Source organism: Talpa europaea (genome assembly GCF_964194135.1).
Source record: "Talpa europaea genome assembly, chromosome: 5".
In the NCBI taxonomy this organism is placed as follows: Eukaryota; Metazoa; Chordata; class Mammalia; order Eulipotyphla; family Talpidae; genus Talpa; species Talpa europaea.
In genome coordinates, this window is record NC_140071.1 from 122,742,061 (window position 1) to 122,753,852 (window position 11,792).

An 11,792-nucleotide genomic window follows, 5' to 3' on the forward strand; every position below is an offset into this window, starting at 1 on the left:
AAGCTCCATCTTTAGCAGATTAAGGAATCTCCACGCAGTTCTCCATAGTGGTTGCACCAGTTTGCACACCCACCAGTAGTGCAGGAGAGTTCCTTTTTCTCCAGATCCCCGCCAACATTTGTTGTTGCTAGTGTGCCATTCTCACTGGTGTAAGATGGTATCTCATTGTGGTTTTGATTTGCATTTCCCTAATTACAAGTGATGTTGAGCATTTTTTCATATGCCTCTTGGCCATTTGCATTTCCTCTTTGGAGAAGTTTCTTTTTAGCTCTTCTGCCCATTTTTTGACTAGGTTATTTACTTCGTTTTTGTTGAGTCTCATCAGCTCTTTGTATATTTTTGTGATCAGTCCTTTATCATTAGTGTTGTGTGCAAAAATTCTCTCCCAATTGGTGGAGTGTCTCTTTGTTTTGGTTACTATCTTTTTTGCTGTACAGAAGCTCTTTAATTTACTCCCAGCTGTTTATCTTTGCCTTCGATATCACTGTTTTGGGTGATGAGTCTTTAAAGATGTTACCGGGGTGTATGTCATGTAGTTTTCATCTATATTTCCTTCTATGTATTTTATGGTTTTGGGTCTTATGTCTAGTTCTTTAATCCATTTTGAGAACTCAGACTTTTTCAAAAATAAGCTTTATTTTTTAGAGCAGTGTTAGATCACAGGAGAATTGAGAAGATAATACAGAGTTCTGATCTACCCCCTTATCTGTTTCCCCTACTGTTAATTATCAACATTCTATGGTATATTTGTTATCACTAGTAACTGCAGGAGAACAGGGAGGCAAGGGGCATGACAGGAGGGAAGACTGTCAGGGGATGGGGAAGGAGCATCACTCCAAGAGTCATAATCTCAGAGGAGTGGGGTACAACTCATTGGCTCCAGTCTCCAAGCCCACACGGGCACCTGTGAACATTACTCAGTTTTGTCCCCTGCAAGTAGCTCTTTCCACTGCTCTTCCTCTTCCTCAAAGAACTTCACCACCAGGTGAAGAACTTCACCACCAGGGAGAATCTGGGAGCCTCCCTGCTTCATGGTGAAGTCTAAGGTGTGTGGGGTTTTTTTGTGTGTGTTTTTCTAATTGTGCTATAAACATTCCCTGAAGCCTGATTTCCCAAATGGTGCTGACACAGCTTGCAGCAGTTACAAAGTCTTTTGAGTCTGTCGCAGAGAGGTCTTTGGCCTTTCTGTTGATGTGTGGCCAAAAACTCGCCATATAGCTCCCAGCTATTCACCATACCATTGTAGCCTGTCTGAGGGCCAGCAGGCATCCTACCACAGAGAGGCTTTGTGGCTTTGAGGCCTCATCTACTCCCCAACACCAGAACTTTGTGATCTTTCCACTTGTGTATTGCTTCTCCACCCCCGGATGGGCAGGGCTTTAGCATTTCTGCTGTGTCATCAACCCACACCTATGTCCTTGACCTTGGTCTCTCCCACAAGTCCATAGTCTTGGGCAGTGCTTCTTGGACAGCCAATGCCCTTAAAGGGTTCTGGGAGCCAAATAAACCCATAGCAGCAACCGAGACTGGGACTAGAAAGTGGATTCACCTCTATAGAGTCTCCCCTTTCACCATCCAGGACAGAATCTGATTTCTCAAGGACTTAGGTGTCTCCATCGCGGCTGGTTTAAACACCATCCTTCAGCCTAGGATTGTAGGAGGGAATTTCTTACAGAAAGTGCATCCAACATTGCATACACTGACATCTCTCATACACTCTCATTTGTGGATGACCTTCAAAGTTTGTCATGCCAAAGCCTGGGTCAGTTCAGTTTCTCCTTGCCAGTGTGGTCCGTTTGAAGCCCCTCGATATGGTGCCAATTGGACCACTTCTCTCTCCAGCAGTCAAGTAGGATGCCCACCAGGTTCACTCTCCAGTGGTTCAATCTGAGCTGGAGCTGCCTCCTCTGCCTTAAAGATCTGGATGAGACTCAGAACCATAGTGCAAATGTGGCTGACTTCTCTAGGAAGTGATGGTTTCACTCCAAACCAGCCACATTTGTCAGTATTTTTCATATCTTTAAAGCAAAACATAGAGTAACTTATAAGGCATATAGAGTAATGTAGATTGTACTGAAATTTAATGAGGTGGAGAAAGTCTTACATTGCATGCCAGGTAGCAACAACTTAACAAAATTTCCTGACAAGGACCCACTTGGGGTTTCCACACCTCCAGGGCCAATTAGTTTCCTCTTCAGCCACCAACAAGTTGGTCTCTCCTCACCTCACCAACCCCTCCCAAGTTGTCTTCCTTCTTTCTCTGAACCCTTTTATTATATTTATTCTAAAGTTGCTTGACGTAGTATTCACAAAACGTCTGTGAAGTCAAATTGGCTGGCAGTGCTGTTCAAAACTTCTATAATCTTATTAAACAGAATAGTTTTTCAAGTTCTTTTTTGCTCTCTCTCCTCTCACTGTCTCTGCTTCTTCTGGGATTCTTCTCTGTTGGTTGGTTGGTTGGTTTTGGTCTTTCATGTTAGTTTTTTTCACTTGTCTGATGATCCTTGGCTGTCCATTTATAGCTAAGAGTGAGGCATTAAAGAACTGATGAAAGCTTTCTTTGTTTGCAAAGAATTTCCTCTTTTTTAGGCTAGACTTAATGGTGACTAAGTGGGGCCCAGTGGGGAACTTATAAACTCCTGTATTTCTAAGTGTTTTAGCTGAAATTTCTAAAATTCTCTAGGAATCAAGTGGGGGAAGTCACATGGGTCCCACTCTGTAGTATCTACATAACTCCCTTGACCTTGGCAAGGAGTGCCCTGCTGACCCTCCTCTGTCCTCCACAGAACCTTTCAATTTATTTTCTCTGAACAATAAGCCCAGTGGGTGAAGGGCAGCTTCTTCACTCTCCTGGGGGAAAGCAGGAATCTGGGTGACCACTGTTCATGAAGTTTTTGAATTAATCCTGATGTTTCCAGCTTTACTGCTTACTACATAGTTATGAACTGTGGCTTCCAGATTCCAGTTCTTTCTAGGCTTCTTTGATATGAATGGGCTGGGATTTTTGGGTTTTTTTTTTTTTTTAATTTTTATTTTTGGTACTATCCCTGACCCCAAGAGAATTAGTTTTCAGTTTTCTCCACTTTTTCACTTTCTTCACCATTTTTATTGGACGTCTAGAAATCATCATCACCATGGATGATGAAGGTGGGAGAAAAGGAGACATTGACAGGGCCTCGCCTGGTGGCACAGGCGGTTGAGCGCAGCGCTGTGAAGCTGCCCGCAGCCTCTACAGCATCAATCGGTTCGATCCCGGCTGCCTGACGAGGGTCCCACATGGCGCGGCAGACCTCTCCTGTCTCACCTACTGCTCCCCTCAGCAGTGTATTTCAGTCAGTCTGCCTGTTCTGTTCCCTACTCTGTTCTGGTGAATCCTCTCACCCTCCCGCGCATCTGGCCTGTACCCCAATTTTTGTATAAATAAATAAATAAATAAATAAATAAATCTCTTTTTTTTTTTTAGAACAAGGAGACATTGGAAGATATACCAAAGAATAGCTATTTTGAATAATCAGAAGGATTTAGACTGTTCTAAGACTGGCTGGAGTAGCAGACATAGGGAAGTAAATTCTATATCAAAGAAACCACAATGAACAAATGAGGAGCAAAGCAATGTAGGGTAAATGGTATCTTTGACTAAGTCATCAACTTGATAATCTGCTTTCTGTATGCAAAAATGTGGACATCCCTGGCCCACTTTTGTCTTTTGTCCTATACTCTGGTCCTTTTCTATTTTTGATCTACTAATTTAAATGGGGCTTAGAGGTAGAGAGTAATAATCACATGTGTTCAATCCAGGGTTTCTCAGCCTTTGCATTATTGACATTTGGAGATGGAAAATTCTTTGTTGGAGGGAGGAGCCACCCTGTGCACTGGAGGAAGTTTAGAGCATACCTGTCTCTCCTCTTTAGATGTCAATAGCTCCCAGCATCCCTCCCATACCCACCAATACCCTCTATTGTGATAACCAACAAAATTTCTCTAGATGTAGCCAAATGTTCCTTGCCAGGAAGGTGGGGGATAGTCCAGTTGAGAACAGCTGATTTAATCTATCACTCTTTATTGGATGCCTAGAAAAATAGATGATGGAGAGAGGGAACAAAGGGGACTTTAGCAAGTTTACAAAGGAATTAGCAGTTTTCGACTGGGTCTTAAAGAATTCGTTGGATTTTGACAGCTGGGAGATTGACTAGAGTGTGAGCATATAAGGAGGAAGATTCTAGGTCCAAGAAAACTTGTGGACAAATAGAAGCAAAGTGATCCAGGTAAAAAGGCTTTCTATATCTCAATGTGAGATTCCAGCAGTCAGGGGCGAGACAGCACATGGAAGAGACAGGTTACAAGGGATTTGACAGCCAAGAAATAGACCTTGGACCTTAACCTGCAGCAATGTGATCACATCTTTGATTTTTGAGCAAGAACTCTAACTTCAGAAAGTAAGACTCGAGTGCTAGAAGGTCCAGTCAGGGATGAAATCTAACTGGGCAATGCGAATTGGAGATAGAATCTTTAAGTGTCTTCATTTCAATGATAATTAAAGGGACTGATAATTAAAGAAGAAGCAGAGGGTGGGCAGTGGTTAAGGAAGCTCTCTGACACAGACATTTGCATATTAAAAGAAAAACTGTTCCTCCATTCAAGGAAAGTACCTTACCTGTGGGAATTTCAAGGAGTGGATGCGCTTACAACCACACCCAAGAAACAACAGCCTACTTTTTTGGTGTATTGTCAAACCAGCGTCCAAATATAGTAATTGCCTATTACAAATGGCATTGATGCTTGAGGTTAAAAAGGGAACTAATACTTCCTAATGAAGACCGTTTAAATTTGCATTAGCAGGCTAGGTGGTCTACAGAAGAGGTGAAACACTTTCAGATGGAACATCACTGCTGTCAACCTTGACACCTCAGTTCCTGATCTTACTAAGAAACAGAACTATCCTTTTGTCTCATGTCTGCTTGGAAGATCAGGCCAACTTGGCTTTTTTTTGCAGCTACTGTTATTTTTAAGGTAATTGTAGAAACTGAGTCTTTTTTTTTTTTTTCACAAGTAGCAAATTCATTTAAAGCAAAGGAGAGGGGGGAAAGAGATAGAGATTATTCAGAGATCTGAGCTTTGGAGGGTTTTTTTTTTTTTAAGATTTATTTATCTATTTATTTATACAAGCACTGGGTACAGTCAGAAGCGCGGGAGGGTGAGAGAATTCACCAGAGCCAGAGGGGAGAGCAGAGCAGGCAGACTGACGAAATACACTGCTGAGGGGAGCAGCAGGCGTAGCAGGAGAGGTCTGTTGCACCATGTGGGACCCTCGCCAGTGGCCGGGATCGAACCGGTGCTGCAGAGGCTGCCGGCAACTTCGCAGCCCAGCGCTCAACCGCTGCACCACCAGGGGAGGCTGTTTGGAGGGTTTAAAAAGAAATATTTATGAATATAGGCTTCCTAGAGGTAAAATTGCAAAGGAACCACTGAGATAGCTCCTGTCTCTTTAAGGGGACAGGTGAGGTGCTACTACTCTAAAGTTCCAACTCACCCTCACCACTTTCAATTTCTCCTACTAGCCCATCCTCCTCATTGGTGAAATGATGGGGAAGTATAAAGTAAATACTTCCTGATTTGAGTAAAATAAGAAAAAAGTACAGAAAGGAGATATGGTTTTGAGAGCAATGGTGAGTTGACTAATTGTGAAATCGTTGGTGACTATATTAACTTGGAGTGTGTCCATGTTGAACTTGAGGGTGCTGAGGGTTTTTGGAGACAAGGTGCTGAGGACCTTGTAGTTAGCTATGGAGTGAGTCAGGCCTGATTTGCATGTCTCATGTGACAACTTCATCGTAGATTTTACTTTCAGGTATGGATTCCCGCTAGAAGTCATGTCACACAATTGACTACAATGGGGTTGGAAAGGTTTCTTTCAATAGAAAAAATGACAATGACATTTGAAGATTCTGGAGGTATAAATAAAGTTAGCAATGACCTGCTGCTTAAGATGATAAAACATTAGCTAATGGAGGATACTTGTTAACTTAATTTCATATTATCTCCTCCTAATTAAGCAGTGTGAGACCAGATACATTTCACAAATGATTCTCAATCCAACCTGTTCTCTCGCCATACAAAATACCCAAGGCAATTATTTTAAGAAGGCTACTTGCGACAGTGACTTAGTTTTTGTCCACAAATTCATCTTTTTTTCCAACTCAGCATCGGTTTTTATTTTGGAACTCTATGCCATAATAGTGTACAGTGCCCTACTGTTTCCCAGTGGGTGAAACATAGCAATGTACTTTGTAAATGGCCTAATGTGAATTATCTGTATATTAAGGTACATGCCTATTGACAAGTCTATTTGCAATAATAATCTACCTATTGGGAAGGGTGCTGTTTTCTGACAGCCATTAATAAAAAGAAAACCATATACAAATTAAACTTGGAAAGAATAAAACAAATGTTGGTAAACTTTGTCACAATCAACAAATACTAGTTTAATGTTCTTCCTGTTGCTTCGGAGGAGGGCAGTCATAACTAAATACTAAGACAAAGGGAGAAAACCCAGACAGCTACGCAGATCCAGTCTGTGATCTGCTCGTCATTGCGGGACCCTGGCTGGGTCAAGGGCTGTGTCTTTGGTAGATACATAGAGATGAGTGGAGCTGATATATGATCAAGTCCTTTCATTTTCTTATAATTCTCTATAATTCTCTAAATGTATTCACTAAAATCAGTAAATCTCTTGAACTGTTTTCTTGTTCTGATGATATAGTGGGGTGCCTGATGGGGACTCTATCTTGACCTCTTACAACTTGAAAAACCACCATTTGGAAGACTGGGAGCACTTGTGTCTGTCTGGTGGGGACTTCTTGTGTCTTTGGTACAGACTGGATTGGGCAGAGGCTACCTTACAGGGTTATTTGGCAGACCCTGATGCCAATGGTATTGATGGCTAGCACTTATAGAGTGCTCATCCTCTGCCAGGAGCCCTTGCTGTACCTGTTAATTAATTTAATCCTCAAGTGACCCTTTGATGTGATAGTCCATCTTGCAGATGATGAGACCAAGGTACATGGATATTAGATATATTAATTAATGTGCATGTTAAGGCCAGAATTCAAAGCCAGGCTGTCTGATGCCAAAATCCTAATCTTGGGCTTCTGCTTGAGATAATGAAGTCAGGCAGACAAGATTGATGTGGACAATCAAAGGGACAAACACCAGCCAGAACAGACTTGTGGAATATGGATACCCAGGGATCCCCAGAAATAAGTGATCAAGAGTGAGCCATGGGTAAGAGACTCTGGACTCCCTGTGTTTAAACAAGATAGTGATTTGGAATCTTCTGGCCCATTAAATACTGGAGGGGTTGAGGGTCTCTGAGTTCCATAACATTTTATGGTTCCAGATTTGAACTGTTACCTAATTTCAAGCAGTGGTCATAGGAGGTCATGGTGATCAATGTAGGAAAAAGATACCACTCACTTCATTCATCCACTCATTCTAATATTTATTGTCTACTGTCATAGCTGCACGAGTTAGCCACAAACTCAGAAGACACTTTAGCATTTTCTTTCATGCGACAAGCATTCCTGACCTCTAAGTCTGGAGACTCTGTCTTCCCAAGGCTTTCTCAGTGAGAGTCCAGCCAGCCAAGTACCGTCCATCTTTCTATCTCCTCTCTGCCAAGACTTGTGTTCCAGGGAACATTCTCAGGCATTCTAGGTATGGCCACCAGCACAGTGAGTGGTGGTCTCTTGGAAAACTGGGAGAGGCAGAGAGAGCCCACAAAGCTGAGGAGAGCCTGCCCATAGCTACAGGTCTCGATTCCTATCTGTACCTCTGATGAGTTACTTGTTTTTTGTTTTGTCTCCTCCATGTTTGGTAATAGTACCTAATCTGATAAAAAGGCAGCTTCCTCTTTATTTAGTTCACACAGTATACATTTCCCTTTGGTTTACTACAGAAATATCAACATGCTTGATTATGTGGGTTCTACCTGATAGTACCAGGTATGTATGCTCTGCACCCTGAATTACTATGCTGGAAGCCTTTCATTTGCACAGATCTGCTCCCCATCCTGCCTCACTTGCTGTGTGCACGCTTCAGTGGGCCTCCTCCAGCATCTGGATCAGCAAGTGGGAGTTACCACTGAAATCACTGAGTGGGAGGAGAGAGAGAGTTGGGAGTGTTTATTCCCCAGGCTCTGCTGCTGGGCAATGAAGTGACAGTGGCTCAGTTCCTCTGTGAAAGCCACAACTCTTGTCAGATGGCTCTCCTGGAGCTACAGTTACAGCTCTGTCTGGGTTCCTGTAACCACTACCTCCCCCTATATCATTTCAGGCCTATGAATTACTAATGTGCTGGGACACTTAAAATATAAGATACAATTACAGGGCATGCATCTAAAACCTGGTACGTTGTTGAGAATGGGGGAATGGCTTGGGAGGTAGAGATGGCATGTTACTGCTCTCAGAAGAAGAGGGATGGAAGGAAGAAAGAAAAGAAGGAAGACAACTAAACAACTAAGTTCAGACAATGATCATTTCTTGAGCATCTAATATGAGCCGGGTTCATTCACATGTATCATCTTGCTTAATTTAACCAATAGTCCTGCAAGATCTGTTACTATTCCTTTTGGAGATTAGAGATGATGTAGCTGGTAACCACTGCCAGTTAAGTGGCAGAGCCAGAACTTGACCGCCTGCCTCACAAGGAGATCAAAATTAATGCTCCTGTCCTTGGCTTCTCTTAGGAATAGGATTCTCCTCCCTGGTACTGTTGGGGTAGGAACAAAGAAAGTGGGGTAGGAACAAAGAAAGGGAGGCTGAGATGTCTCAGGCAATGATAGACTCCAGATATCAGATCCTTTCTTATTTTGGCAAGGATGAACCAGCCAAAGGGACCCAGAGAACCAGGACTCCTTGGGGTGGATGAAAATGTGCAGAAGGCACGTGCTGAGGGTTAACCTGGAGTACACATATGGAGTTATCTCTAGGTCCACTCCTGCTTACTTCCAACTGTATCAGAAAGATAAAGAGGCGCGGTCTTTGGGTCTTTTTGTTTAATGGAAACCATGGATGTGAACCACTCACAGAGGCCCCTGTCTCTAGGATAAGTAGTGTTGCCATGTAAACTTTATTTTATAGAAACTTCACCCTGAGGATCATTTAATTTAATTTAAGGAACCATTATCCTTTAGAATCCAGTGTCCAAGAGGGCTCTTATGTTTCCACTAACAATTTGTAGCCCCTACAACTGTAACTGTGTGGAAGATAAGAGCATGGCTTTAAAATTTGGCAGTTCTGGGCTCAAATTCCAGTTCAAGTATGAGATAAGTCAGGGTATGGCATGGCTGCATAAAACAAATCCAAAATAACAGAGGTTTCAACAAGGGAGTAGGCTGTTTTTTCCTTAGGTCTCAGTTCGAGAGGGGTCAAGCAGGGACAGTGTAGCTGCTGTATGAGGCCGTCACGAAGCAGATATTTTCAGTCTTCTTGTTCCACCACCCCGAGGACAATACCTTTAAGTGTTAAGACCTAAGATATCTCACCACTACATAAAACATTCCAAGCAGTCTCAAGACTAAAGGGGGTGTGGGGAGGGAGGTGGAGTTGGGTAAGCTCCTTCCTTTAAAGGCAAGTCCAGGAAGTTATCCATACCACACCATTATCCCCTCACACCCCATTGGCCAGATCTTAGTCTCAGGTCTCTTAGCTAGTGGTGAGGAAGTCTGGGAAATGTAGTTTTGTTTTGAAAGGTTATATGCCCAGAAAATCAGAGTTACTATTATTATGTATGACCTTGGGATAGTTGATTAACTTGTGTTTCAGTCTCTACATCTATAAGGAGATAATAAAAGTGTAACTCAATGAAGATAGCTATGATTAGTACTGGTTTACTAGGGCTGAGGGCAGTTGCGAACCACCCACCCAGTTTGTCAGGACCCTGACTTTGCTGCTGTATTCCAGCGAAAGCCCATGTTGGATTCCTCCAAGGGCCATTCTTGTTAGGATTTAGCAACCAAAAAAATTACCTACCAACAACTAAAAGCAGAAGGTACGTTCCATACATTTTCCTAGGAGAAAAGAACTTGGCAGCTGCTTTAATACCTTTCTCCAGTTGCCTGCTCATGGAGGATCATGCATGGCGATGGGAGATGGATGTGAGGTAAGCAGAGTTTGGCTTCATGTTTTTCTGCCCAGTAATGTCCAGGGCTTACCTTTATTGTCTAGAGCCCAGAAATCTGTTTCAAGCTGTAGTATGCTTCTAGTCTCCATGGCCTGGCCCCTGTCCAGCCCACCACAGAGCGAGCCACATTCAGCTTGAAATTAGCAATGAATTATTATTAGAAAATAATTTTTACAATTGCCCAGTTGGCCTTTTACTGGCTTTGTTTCTCAAGGCCGGGTAATAATGCTGTGATAAATCAAATGGGAGGGAGAAGCTTCATTCTTCCAGAATAATGGCTCAGAGACTGAGAAAGCATTTGCACTATGAGGTGAGTAATCCATTTAAAAATACCCTGTAAAATATCTGGAGTCGAGAGAGTTACCTGAGCCTCTCCAAGGAGTAATTAGTTCTGTGGCTTATAAAATACCAGGTCTTTTGTTTGTAGGTAGCCAGTTTTGCTGAATATCCTCAAGTCGAAGTCAGCGATCATTTGTTGCAGCCTACTGTGGGCCGAGTTCTTCCCTGGCCGGCCAGGCCTGTAGGTCTCCCACCTGCCCAGGGGGGCGTGGCCAGCCTGCTTTTGAATAAGAGCAAACTGAACCCCCACGCAGGTCAAAGCAGAGTTCTGTGGCAGCGATGCTTGTTGCACTTCAGGATGTTGTCTCCTTGCCCCAGTTCCTCCTCATGGAAAGAATTATCTCCTTAATTACATTACTGCTTTTGGCGGCAAAGACTGAGAGCCCAGGGCAGTTGAGAACATGCATATATTTGCAATTGACAGGGGTTCAAAGTTCTTGGCTGTGTGTCATGAAAGAATTTCTCAGCTGCAAATGTTCCATTGTTAACACGCGGAGATGTTAATGGAAGATGTTATAAGTCAATAGATTTTCTTTATTTTATTCTTTCCTTTCCTTCCCTCCTTCTCTCCCTCCTTACCTTCCTGATTCCCCACTTTTTCCCTTTGCTTTCTTCCTTCTTTTGGGTGTGAATAAATCACTGTGATTTCAATAAGCAGCCTAAAGGTTTTGGGTTTTAAGCGAACAAAGGTTTATGGGTCATAGCTAATCACTAGTTTGTCCTCACTGCAGTAAACGTACTTGATGCCTTCTGCACAGTTAAGGGAACCAAAATGAATTAAACTCCACATTCTGGTTATCCACAAGAAGGTCCTATCCCTTGATATGCATCACTTACAGTAAAAACTTTGGTTTTTCAAATTGATTCCACGTCCCTCCATTCCATCTGGATAATAGAAGTTGTAATGTAAAACAAAGTCAACTCTGGTTTCTGCATCAAATAAAGGCCATGTGTTAAAAAGGAATTGAAACCATTCCTTTTCAACATAGTCCAGCAACAGCTTTGGGAATCTCTATTAGTGATAGCAAAGGAAGTTAGCACAGGTAGCAAAGATTTCCTTCCCAAAGTCCTTCCAAATCTTTTATGTTGATTCTTTACTACCTAAGCCTAAGAAAAAAACTTGACTTAAAGGACCTGATTTAAAGAACTTGACAAAACAGTCATGCATTACCACAATCTGTTGTTAGGTGTGGTTTCAAAACAGTTTTTATTTCTAATATATGTCCTTTGATAATGAAATAACATGACCCTTTCAGTAATTAGTAATGCTTTTC